This window comes from Gorilla gorilla, chromosome 5 (assembly GCF_029281585.2).
Source record: "Gorilla gorilla gorilla isolate KB3781 chromosome 5, NHGRI_mGorGor1-v2.1_pri, whole genome shotgun sequence".
NCBI classification, from domain to species: domain Eukaryota; kingdom Metazoa; phylum Chordata; class Mammalia; order Primates; family Hominidae; genus Gorilla; species Gorilla gorilla.
This window is the reverse complement of record NC_073229.2, coordinates 179,206,998-179,219,049: the sequence shown is the minus strand read 5'-3', so window position 1 is coordinate 179,219,049 and position 12,052 is coordinate 179,206,998. Positions and strand designations below refer to the sequence as shown.

The 12,052-nt window shown below is 45.4% G+C and overlaps 1 protein-coding gene across 2 annotated transcripts in view; it reads right to left on the bottom strand.

Annotated features, from left to right (window-relative positions):
• The window catches only part of TIAM2 (TIAM Rac1 associated GEF 2), a 268,214-nt gene that overhangs the window by 211,211 nt on the left and 44,951 nt on the right, over positions 1-12,052 (bottom strand). The gene's annotated exons all lie outside the window — the stretch shown is intronic.

Here is a 12,052-nt window from a genome sequence, read left to right as displayed (position 1 = left end):
CGGAGGCAAAGGTTGCAGTGAGCCGAGATTGCACCACTGCACTCCAGCCAGGGAAACAGAGTGAGACTCCATCTCAAAACAAAAAAAAAACAAAGAGTGGATTGAGGATTTCAAGATCTCCTTCTGTTCAAACATGCACTGAGTTTGTTTCTTTGTTGCACCATTGACCACACTATGAAAATATTATTCTGGAATATTTCAAACCAAATTCTCCCACAGTCCTAATGCTGCCTCCCGAGTCTCCTTCACCCCACCTTCCTCATCCTCGAGCCACCAGGCCTGCCACTCCAGGCTGAATCCTGACTTCTTTATCCCAGGACACCCCTGACCCCCATTCTCCCTTCTCTTGCTCTGTCCTCTTCCTTCCATGGCCACACTTGTCCTTGCAGCCTTGTTTACTAGTTTGCTGTTTTCTTCTCTGCGTATGTTCTGCTCCAAATAATATCTTGTTACAAAGGACAGTGGCAAAACATACAATCCATATTTTAAAATGACCCTTGGCCAGGCGTGGTGGCTCACGCCTGTAATTTCAACATTTTGGGAGGCCAAGGTGGGAGGATTGCTGAAGACCACCCTGGGCGACATAGTGAGATCTCATCTCTACAAAATAAAAATAAATTTTTAAAATTAAAAAAAAATAGGGCAAGAACAGTGGCTCACACCTATAATCCCACCACTTCAGGAGTCCAAGACAGGTGGATCACTTGAGGTCAGGCGTTCAAAACCAGCCTGGCCAATACAGTGAAACCCTGTGCCTACAAAAAATATAAATATTAGGTGGCTATGGTGGCAGATGCCTGTAGTCCCAGCTACTTGGGAGACTGAGGCAGGAGAATCACTTGAACCCAGGAAGTAGAGGTTGCAGTGAGTGGAGATCGCGCCACTGCACTCCAGCCTGGGCGACAGCAAGACTCTGTCTCAAAAAAACAAATAAATAAAATAAAATAACCCTTGCTGAGGCCCACTGACATCAGTGCTTGCCATTCAGCCCTACAGGACCCAGCAGTCAGCACTGGCAGAGTCTATACCCGTTTGCATTCACTTGCAAGGTCCTCCTATTTGTTCCTTTTGTTTCCCTCCCCGAAGTGAAGAGAGAAAAAGTAGTGGGAGCACCTGGGGGTCCTCACTGAAGTCTTCTGTGTGTTCTCTCTCTCTCTCTCTCTCTCCTCCCCCTCTCTGCCTTAGAAGGGAAAGTGCTTTCTGTCCTCTTTAAACAGGGTGTTTCAAGACATCAATGGGCTTTTCCAAAGGTTTGTGAGAAGAAAGAAGAGGTGGTGTGGCGATAGGATTTTTCCTCCTCACTAAGTCACGTTTAAGGCTTAAAGAACTTCAGGTGATGGACAAGCACAGTGGCTGACACACGTAATCCCAGCCCTTTGGGAGGCCAAGGCGGGTGGATCACTTGAGGTCAGGAGTTCGAGACCAGCCTGACCAACATGGCAAAACCCCATCTCTACTAAAAATATAAAAATTAGTCGGGTGTGGTGGCGCGCAGCCTGTAATCCCAGCTACTTGGGAGGTTGAGGCAGGAGAAGCGCTTGAGCCAGGGAGGTGGAGGTTGCTGTGAGCTAAGATCGTGCCACTGCACTACATATAGCCTGGGCGACAGAGTGAGACCCCACTCAAAAAAGTAAAATAAAAAGGAACTTCAGGTGCTGGACAATCAGGGACTGCTGCCTTCTGGATGAGTATGGGACAAGGAAATGCTGAGGGGAACAAACACTACATAGGCGGGATTAAAAAAGCACAGTAAAGACGTTTTCTGTCCTGGCCCCAGACCAAACCTGAAACTTGGGAATCCTCAACTCTTTCCCTCTCGCTTCCTTACCCCAAACATATATCTTCACAAATCTGAATAAAAGGCATCTCCATAGATGTATCTGCAAACTTCTCCAATTCCGACCTGCATCTCTCATCTCACACTGAGCTTCCAACAAGAATAAACAACAGCAGTAAACCAAAACCCAAGAGGCAGTGGCAAGTCCGGGAGGGGCAGCTGCCACACAGACAGGCGGCCTCTCCTGCAGGTAGTAAAGTCTCTCTGTCTCCCCGAGAGAGGCACAGAGGGATCAGGAGGGAGTTCCCAGAGAAGCACAGAAGCTCCTGGAAGTCAAACCCCAGAACAGTATGTGAGCAGGTTCCTTGCGATCCAATTCTCCCTGTCTGTTAAGATAGAGCAAAGAGCCAGGCATGGTAGCTCACGCCTGTAATCCCAGCACTTTGGGAGGCCGAGGTGGATGGATCCCCTGAAGTCAGGAGTTCGAGACCAGCCTGGCCAACATGGCAAAACCTGTCTCTACTAAAAGTACAAAAATCAGCCCAGCGTGGTGGCACATGCCTGTAGTCCCAGCTACTCGGGAGGCTGAGACAGGAGAATCCCTTGAACCTGGGAGGCAGAGGCTGCAGTGAGCCGAGATCACGCCACTGCACTCCACCTGAGTGGTACAGTGCAACTCCATCTCAAAAAAAAAAAAAAAAAAAAGACAGAGCCAAGAGTGCCCTTCCTCTAAGGCTAGCCATAAAATTACAAGGAAAATGATTACCTTAAAGAAAGAAAATAAAACAAACAGCAATGCTGGAAACAGGAAGAGAAGCCAGCAGTGAACCAGAAAGTTTGAGGGAATCCTAGAAAAGAGGCGGCAGATAAAATCATACCAACAGCAAAGACACAGGGAAAACCACAGCCCAAACCTCGGGAGGTGGGCAGCCTCCTTCCACGGGAGTGTGGGTGTCAAACTCGGAGTCAAAGGCAAGGGTGTGGGAGCAGGCAGTGGGGCAGTCACAGGGTGATGGACAATAACTACAAGCAGGAGGGCTGAGCCCTGCCCTGCAATGCTCTCTCCTGCTACCTCCCGCCCGCCCCTCTTCTTCCTCATTAAAACAGAACCCTTAAAGCTGGGCACCACAGCAGTAGGTTGTACCCACTGGCTATGGCTAAAACAAACAAAAACCAAAAAAAAAAAAAAAAAAGAGGGCACTATGTCCAAGAAAAAAATGTAAGTGAGAAAGTTGGAGAAGAGTTAAGGGTAGTTCTGAACCTCCACACAAAGGGCGGCTCCCCACAGGGGTAAAAGCACTGTGGCACCACCCGCTGTCTTCAACCACTGCAGAGGCAAGGAGGGCCTGCCTGCTACTCACACAGCCCTACTTTGGAAACTCCACAACTACAGAGAAGATCAAATGGAACCCTCCCAATTTATCTATGGAGTTCTTAATTCAGTAAAACAAACCAACCACCTAAAATCACAACTTATTTGAGGAAAACCCATTTCTTTCATGTTCGAAAGAAAATGGCCATAATGAACAAACAGAACAAAGGAAACAATTTATGGAACAGAAGACAACTTAAAAAAAATTATAATAAGTATTTTAAGAAAAACTCGAGAAAAATGTGCCCATAAAGTAAGACCAAGCTGTTTTGAAGAAAATAGCATAGAAAAGGGGCTTTCTGCCGGGTGCGGTGGCTCACGCCTGTAATCCCAGCACTTTGGGAGGCCAAGATGGGTGGATCACGAGGTCAGGAGTTTGAGACCAATCTGGCCAACATAATGAAACCCCATCTCTACTAAAACTACAAAAAGCCAGGTGTGGTGGTGTGCGCCTGCAATCCCAGCTACTACGGAGGCCGAGGCAGGAGAATCATGTGAACATGGAAGGCAGAGGTTGCAGTGGGCAGAGGCTGCAGTGGGCAGAGGCTGCAGTGAGCCGAGATCGCGCCACCGCACTCCAGCCCAGGCAACAGTGCTAGACTCCGTCTCAAAAAAAAAAAAAAAAAAGAAAAAGAAAAAGGGCTTTCAGTAAGAGAAAAATAAAAAAAGAAATTTAAAACAACAGATGAAAAGAAACACCAATGGATCAGAGAAATAAAATGCACCGTGCTAAATACCAAAGCTGTGATCTGAAAGATAACACTGAAAAACAGAGAGCAAAACACAAAGTTAATAGACAGGGATAATATATTCGGAGATACAAGATGAGCTTTTTTTTTTTTTTTTTTCGAGACAGAGTCTTGCTCTGTCGCCCAGGCTGGAGTGAACCGTGGCTGGAGTGCGGTGGTGCAATCTCGGCTCACAGCAGCCTCTGCCTCCCGGGTTCAAACAATTCTGCCTCAGCCTCCCAAGTAGCTGCAATTACAGGCACCTGCCACCACGCTCAGGTAATTTTTGTATTTTTAGTAGAGACGGGGTTTCACCATGTTGGCCAGGCTGGTCTCGTACTCCTGACCTCATGATCCACCCACCTCTGCCTCCCAAAGTGTTGAGATTACAGGCGTAAGCCACTGCACCTGGCCACAAGATGAGTTTCAAAAGCAGCTAACTAAGACAATAATAGGAAGAGAAGAAAAGTTATACATGAAGAAAGTTTCCCCAGCTGATCAAAGATGTTCAGACAGGGTTCAGCTAAACGAATAAAAAACAGTCCAGTTGTATGAATGCAGCATCCTCAATGGTCATCTCTACACCCAAAAGGACTCTGCAGTATGGTCCTATCGTGTGCCCTAGAAATCAAAGATAGCTGCATGGTCCCGTGGCAAGAGAACCAAATCGTGAATGAGAACACCTGGCTTCTAGTCTTGGCTCCAGGAACAACCTGTGTGACTGGGCAGGATGAGTGACCTCTTGTATTTATCTTCTGTGAAAAACAGTGAAACTTTCCCTGGCTATGTTGATGATGACAGATATGTGAATAAACTAGCAGGCAGGAAGAGTCATACAAACTACTATTATATTTGTGAACATATATAGGGATATAATCTAAGGCAAGCTTCACATTTACTGTAACATATTCATGTTTTGGCCAATATCCACAAGATCGTATTACAACCATCTGATTTTCTGCAATTCTTCAAAACTATGCCATGGCCCTCAGGTACCCAGTGGCATGTGTACACCATGGGGTAAGAAGCCTCTCGGATGAAGTTTCCTGTATCTAGACTTGATTGTCAGGAATAAGAAGAGACCAAGGGAGCTGTCAGAAGATTGAGGGTCAAGTCCCCGCTTGTAACTAAGTAGCTGATTAACCTGCAAGAAATTGATGGGGTTCAGATTCTTCTGAAAACTGAAAGACTGGGACCAGACCACCCTGGGTGCATGGCAGAATCACTGGGAGTGGGGGTGCAGGGGGGCTCCTAAAACATTGCAGGGCCTGGATCCTTGCCTTAGAGATTCTTTTTTTTTTTTTTTTTTTGAGACAGGGTCTCACTCTGTCACCCAGGCTTGAGTACAGTGGCACAATCGCTGCTTACTGCAGCCTCAAACTCCCAGGCTCAAGCAATCCTCCTGCCTCAGCCTCTTGAGTAGACAGCATTACAGGTATGCACCACCATGCCTGGCTAAGTTTGTTTTGTTTCTGGTACAGACAGGGACTCACTAGGTTGCCCAGGCTAGTCTCGAACTCCTGGACTCAAGTGATCCCTCCCACCTTGGCCTCCCAAAAAGTGCTGGCATTACAGACATGAGCCACCGCACCTGGCCCCTCTAGAGATTGATTAACTGGCCTGGAAGGAGACCAAAGGCATCTTTGTTTTCAACTCCACAGACAATTCTCATGTGTAGCCAGTGCTGAGAGCCACTGGATGAGATGATCTCTAAAAGCCCCCTGGCTCTGTGGAAGGCACAAAGGGCAGCAGGTGAGTGCACAGTCAGCAGAATCTGATTTAAATCCACTTCCAGCCTCTTCCCATCTATGTAACTCTTAGTAAGTTTCTTATCCTTTTGGAATCTCATCTTCCTCACCTGCATCACAGAGGTCATAAGGCATCCCCTCAGCGTCATAATAAAATTATGCAAATGAAGAACTTGAAAACAGTAACTGGCACTCAGCAGGTGCTCACACAAAGTAATTATCATGACGATTACTACTACTATTCTATAAGTAAAGTAACTGAGGGAGGCTGGAGGGAGGGAAGATTGAGGAGATGGTGCTCAAAGAATAGAAAAGTCCAATTAGACGGGAGGAGTAAGTTCAAGAGCTCTATTGTACAACATGGAAACTATAGTTACTAACTATGTGTTGTATACTTGAAAAATGCTAAGAGAGTAGATTTTCAGCGTTCTCACCGCAAAAAATAAGTATTTGAGGTAATGCATATATTATTTAGCCACTCCACAATGTGTGTATATATATGTATAAACAGTACGTTGTACACCATAAAATATACACAATTTTCATCTCCTTAAGTTCCTTGACAGAATGGATTGACCAATGAATCCTGCTTGCTATTATTTATTTGAGACAGAGTCTCGCTCTGTCACACAGGCTGGACTGCAGCGGCGCGATCCCAGCTCACAGCAACCTCCGCCTCCGGGGTTCAAGTGATTCTCTGGCCTCAGCCTTCCGAGTAAGCTGGGACTACAGGTCCCACCATGCCTGGCTAATTTTTGTATTTTTAGTAGAGATGGGGTTTCGCCATGTTGCCCAGGCTGGTCTCAAACTCCAGACCTCAGGTGATCCGCCCGCCTCAGCCTTACAGGCAAGAGCCACCGTGCCCAGCCCCTGCTTGCAATTTAAATTAAGGGATGGGCTTTGGAAGTTGCATAGCCCAAACGCACCAAGCCCTGGAAGACAGGTTTCTAGTCTTGGCTCCAAGAACAACCTGTGTTGTTCCTGGGGGCGGGGGCGGGGGCGGGTCTGCGGTGGTGTAACGGAATGAGGATTATGACACCTGAGGCAGCCGCCTGAAAGGGACCGGGTGCAACAGTCCACAACCCCTACAACAGGACCAGAGCACACCAGCCAGGAGGCCACAGGAAAAGGCTTTCCTCTCCCATAAAGAACAAACACTCAAAGATTAAAAAAAAGAAAAAAAGTCTGGTTGGAGGATGGGAAGTAGAGTAAAACTGCAACGCTGGCTTTGAGCCAGCCTGCCAGAGTGAGGGAACAGATTCCAATACAAAACTGTTTCAACTAAGGCTATTTGTAAATTTATCTGAAAGCAAGTAGGTGCCAGCAGACCACTTACTTTCCTCTCAGGCTAAAAATAAAAATTTCCAAACTGACCTAATTGGGTCTACATCGCACTGGCAACGTGAACACCTCAGATGAAGAGAGAAAACCTACGGAGCTCACTGTAAAACAAATCTTATTTTTCATATTTTAACTAAAGTGTTTTAAGAACTTAGGGCTAAAGAGTGTTTACCAAGTATTCACGGGTAATAAAGTTCATGAATTTTAGGCATCTGTCTATAAACAACTGTGATCAAATCAAAGCTGTGACATGAACGTGACAACTATTTTTTGTAAGACTTTCTTCTTTTTTTAATTCCTTTTTCTTTTGCTGATCACACTCAGAAATTCAGAACAATACAGAATTCTTCCTTGTTTTACTCGTTCTCAATATTGCTTTTTCCACCACACCCTTTTTCTTTGGAGTGAGTATGAAGCCAGCCAAAAATAATTTGGCAAAACTCAAATCCATGGAAATGACTGTCACACTTAGAAAAACACAGTTTGAACCCCCATTAAATCTCATTTCTCCAAGGACTAAAATAAGTAGAGGAACTTTCAATTCACCACAAACATGAACAAGTTTTATGAAGTTCTCCCCCAGCCCCTGGGGGAAAAAAACAAAAATCTTTCAATCATTTTCTATAACTCAAGTGTCAGAAACTGTACAAAAGCCCTATTTGAATGGTAATGGAGCTTAATGAGTTTAGAGACTTGTTTTTCACCTTTAATTTAGGATCCAAATTCTGGCTTTGTCCAAGAAGCCAATGAGTTTGGCAAGCATATCCAAGAGCCCCTGGCACTTAGAACAATGGGCAGTGTGGACACCGAAATCTACATCCAAAAAAAAATAGGGAACTTGCCTGAGCTGAAAACCCTGAATGGTGGCTGCCCTCCTCCATCAGGCATTACAAGTACCCGGCTCCCTCATTATAATAAATTCTGCTATGACAAAGAATGACACTCATTCTTTGACTTTTGCCATAATTTTCATGATATGAAGACCTGTTATTTTACTTCCAAAAGCTCTGTTTTTTCCTACCAAAACAAAGAACTGTGCTCTTAGCCAGGCAGGGTGGCTCACACCTGTAATCCCAGCACTTTGGGAGGCCAAGGCGGGTGGATCACCAGAGGGCAGGAGTTTGAGACCAGCCTGGCCAACACGGTGAAACCCCATCTCTACTAAAAATACAAAAATTAGCCGGGTGTGGTAGCACATACCTGTAGTCCCAGCTACCCGGGAGGCTGAGGCACGAGAATCACATGAACCTGGGAGGCAGAGGTTGCATTGAGCCGAGATGGTGCCACTGCACTCCAGCCTAGGAGAGAGAGCAAGACTCCGTCTCAACAACAACAACAAAAAAAAGAATTCTGCTCTTGCTGAAGATAAAGCACCACCATCACCAAAACCAGGATTCCACTCTTGCCTACTCAGCTTGTGTTAGGCTGTTAGGCTTCATTAAATGTTTTCTTCCCTGACATTCGGCAAGTTGCTTCCAATGGGGCCATCTGGTCACTAAGTGGTGCTTTCAATGATAATGGCTCCCCTAACAGCTCCATTACAGCCCTGAGCCACACGGAAGAATTCCCATAAGTAATGAGATTATTCTAAACCCTGATTGATGAGTATTTATCTGAATAGGGAAACAGCTATGAAGACTAATCAGAGAGGGGGAAAGATGAGAAAGTAATTGCCAAAGAAGAGAAGATTATGCATCTTCTTTGACACAAGGATACCTCAAGGTCCTAATTAACATGGAAATTTAATATAATTTCTCAGAAAATGCCTCTAAAACTTCATAATGTAACAGTCTAGGCAAGAAATTCAAAGTTAATTGGTTTTGGTCAAGGGTCACTTTGTAATAACAAATTACAGTACAAATTATTGCCAAATTGAAGTTTGGAAAAAATGGTTATATTAAACAGGAACTATAGTTGAGTTTCAACTGCATAAACCATTTTCCATGCCTAGGCACTTCCTAGCTACTTGTCAAGTCTTCTGAATGTAACACACTTTTCCAACTCTTTTTGCTTCTGAGCATAAAGCTTAGAGGAAGTAAGCAGTCTGCCACAGGCACACCCTGCTTTATTCTGCCTCTTATTTAGGAAGAGACAAGTTACATTAAACTCATGAAGCTTAAGCTTCAGGGCCCCTCCTATGGTTCTGGGAAGGGCCCCAACAATGCAGTCAGAAGAAAGATCTTTTTGTATTTTTTTAAGAGCCTCCCCACCAACTACCCCCCAGCCCCCGATGTCCATTCCCATTCAAACTGTATGAGCATGAGGTCCAACAAAACCTAATCCCCCCAGACCTATACCCCACTTCTGGCAACTTTTACCTAGCTATCCAAACTTCTGGGAAATTTCAGTGCAGACAAAGAACCTTCTCGTACTCCTCAGGAGGCCATCTCCTCCCCACCATGGCCATCAGCATTTTGTCTTCCAGACAAGACCCATGCAAGATCTCAAGAAATTTCTTACATCTCAGACTCAGGGGAAGACAGAGAAAGGGGTGGAGTGGGCTTGATTACTGCTAAAGCGGGATGAAAGCACAATTCTGGTCATCAAAACTTTCTCATGGGACCAAAACGTATTTTTTTTTCTTTTTAAGAGACAGGTTCAGGCATAGTGGCTCACGTCTGTAATCCCAGCATTTTGAGAGGCCAAGGTAGGAGGATCGCTTGAACCCAGGAGTTCAAGACCAGCCTTGACAACATGGCAAACCCCGTCTCCACACAAAAAAATGAAAGTTAGTCAGGTGTGGTGGCACACACCTGTAGTCCCAGCTACTCAGGAGACTGAGGTAGGAGGATCACCTGAGTCTGGTAGGTTGAGGCTGCAGTGAGCCGAAATCACACCACTACACTCTAGCCTGGGGGACAGAGTAAGACCCTATCGCCAAAAAAAAAAAAAAAAAAAAAGGACAAGCTCACAGGCTCTCGCTCCGTCACCCAGGCTGGAGTGCAGTAGTGTGGAGTGTGGTGGCACAATCACAGCTCACTGCAGCCTCAAACTCCTGGGCTCAAGGGATCCTCTCAACTCAGACTCCTGAGTTGCTGGGACTACAGGTGTGCACCACAATACCTGGCTAATATTTTTATTTTGGTAGAGATGGGATCTCACTATGTTGCCCAGGCTGGTCTCGAATTTCTGGCCTCAAGCAATTCTCCTGCCTTGGCCTCCCAAAATACTGCAATTACAGGCATGAGCCACTGCACCCAGCCAGGCCTACTCTTCATTTTTAAAAGTCAAAGTCTAGTATTTTCATCTTAATCAAAAACACAGTGCTTTTTCGTACCAGCTTCTGATATCAGCATTGTCTTAGTAGTTTCAATACTTTGTTGAACAGAGACCGAAAGCAAAGGGAGCATGCACATAGTGCTTTGCGCAGCACCTTCTCTGCATCATGTATCCCACCTCCAACTAGCCCCAAGAGAAGACCATTTAAGGGAGAGTGGAAATACAGCATCCTGTGTCTCTCTTCTTACCATCTACTGAAATGCAGGCAGCACTGGGAACAAAGAGCCAGTCTCTCTAACCCCAGGCATCCCATCTGGGGGAAGGAGCAGGAGGGCAGGGCAGGACAACCAGACCCTACAGAACTAGCTGGCAGATGGTGGGTCAGAAGGCACTAGGGGCTGAAATGCTTCTCACAACAGGTGGGTCATCTGAAGGATAACAGGGGTGAGAAGGCTTAGGAAAGCTCAGGCCATCAGAGACTTTTCTTAAACTTATTACCATCCTCATTACATGGTGTGTTCATTTTAGGAAAATTCATCAAGTTCCACACCATGATTTGTGCCCTTCAATAAAAGGTTTGTTTTAATGCTCCTTATTTAACAACTCAGCAAGAAGGAAAATCTTAAACTCTGTTTTCTCCTACAACTGGAGAAAGAAACTGCCTCTTTTGATCCTAAAAGTGAAAACAGAGAAACAAAAGAATTCCTTAGGGTCGACCAGGTACTCCAAAAACAGAATGAAGAGCAAAGGCCCAGCCAACAGCAACTTCAGATAAAAATGCAGAACAGCAGTGGACACAGAAGAAGTAAGGACTCAGAAACAAGCTCTGAGGGCTGGACGCGGTGGCTCACACCTGCAATCCCAGCACTTTGGGAGCTGGAGGCGGGCAGATCACTTGAGGTCAGGAGTTCAAGACCAGACTGGCCTACATGTCAAAACCCCATCTCTACTAAAAATACAAAAATTAGGCAGGCGTGGTGGTGCGTGCCTGTTAATCCCAGCTACTCAGGAGGCTGAGGCAGGAGGAGGCAGAGGTTGCAGTGAGCAGAGATTGCGCCACTGCACTCCAGCCTGGGTGACAGAGCGAGGCTCTGTCTCAAAAAAATAAAAAAAGAAAAGAAACCAGCCCGGAGGAGCACACTGAAAACTATTCCTGCTGACCTGCAACTTTAAGGGAAAAGTGCATTTAGTTCCAGGTGATGAGAGGAAGTGGGGATTTTTTTTCAGAACAGAAATACAGAAAAACTTTAAAGCCTTAATCATTCAAAATAGAAAACTGCAGAGCTATTGAACTCAAGGGAAAGGAAAGATGGTCACCTTCAGAGTTTACTTAGGACCTTCTATACGCTAGTTATGCTGCCAATTTCTTTATGTCATTGAAGCCTCACAACTCTATTCGAGGTCAGTATTTTACTGCCCCCATTTTACAGATGAGAAAATTGAAGCTCAGAAAATTTACCTACATTGAACATTTACAAGCAATAGTTCAAGAAGAAAAGAATGGAATCAGAGCTAACGCCAAAGATGTTCCTCCTGGGACACTACAAGTTGCCAAGGCAGCTTAGAGGAATGTTCTTGAACTACAGGACAGGAAACCATGAAGTAACAATTAGGTGAAGGGAAACTGAAAAAGTTATAGAGAGCCGTGCCTAAGGACAAAGGCGAAATTCCCTGGGCCCTGACTCTAACAATAATTTTAAATGTCTGAACTTTAAGAATTTCTCCAGGCCAGGCGCAGTGGCTCATGCCTGTAATCCCAGCACTTTGGGAGGCCAAGGCAGGCAGATCACCTGAGGTCAGGAATTCGAGACCAGCCTAACCAACATGGAGAAACCCCATCTCTACTAAAAATAAAAAAATTAGCTGG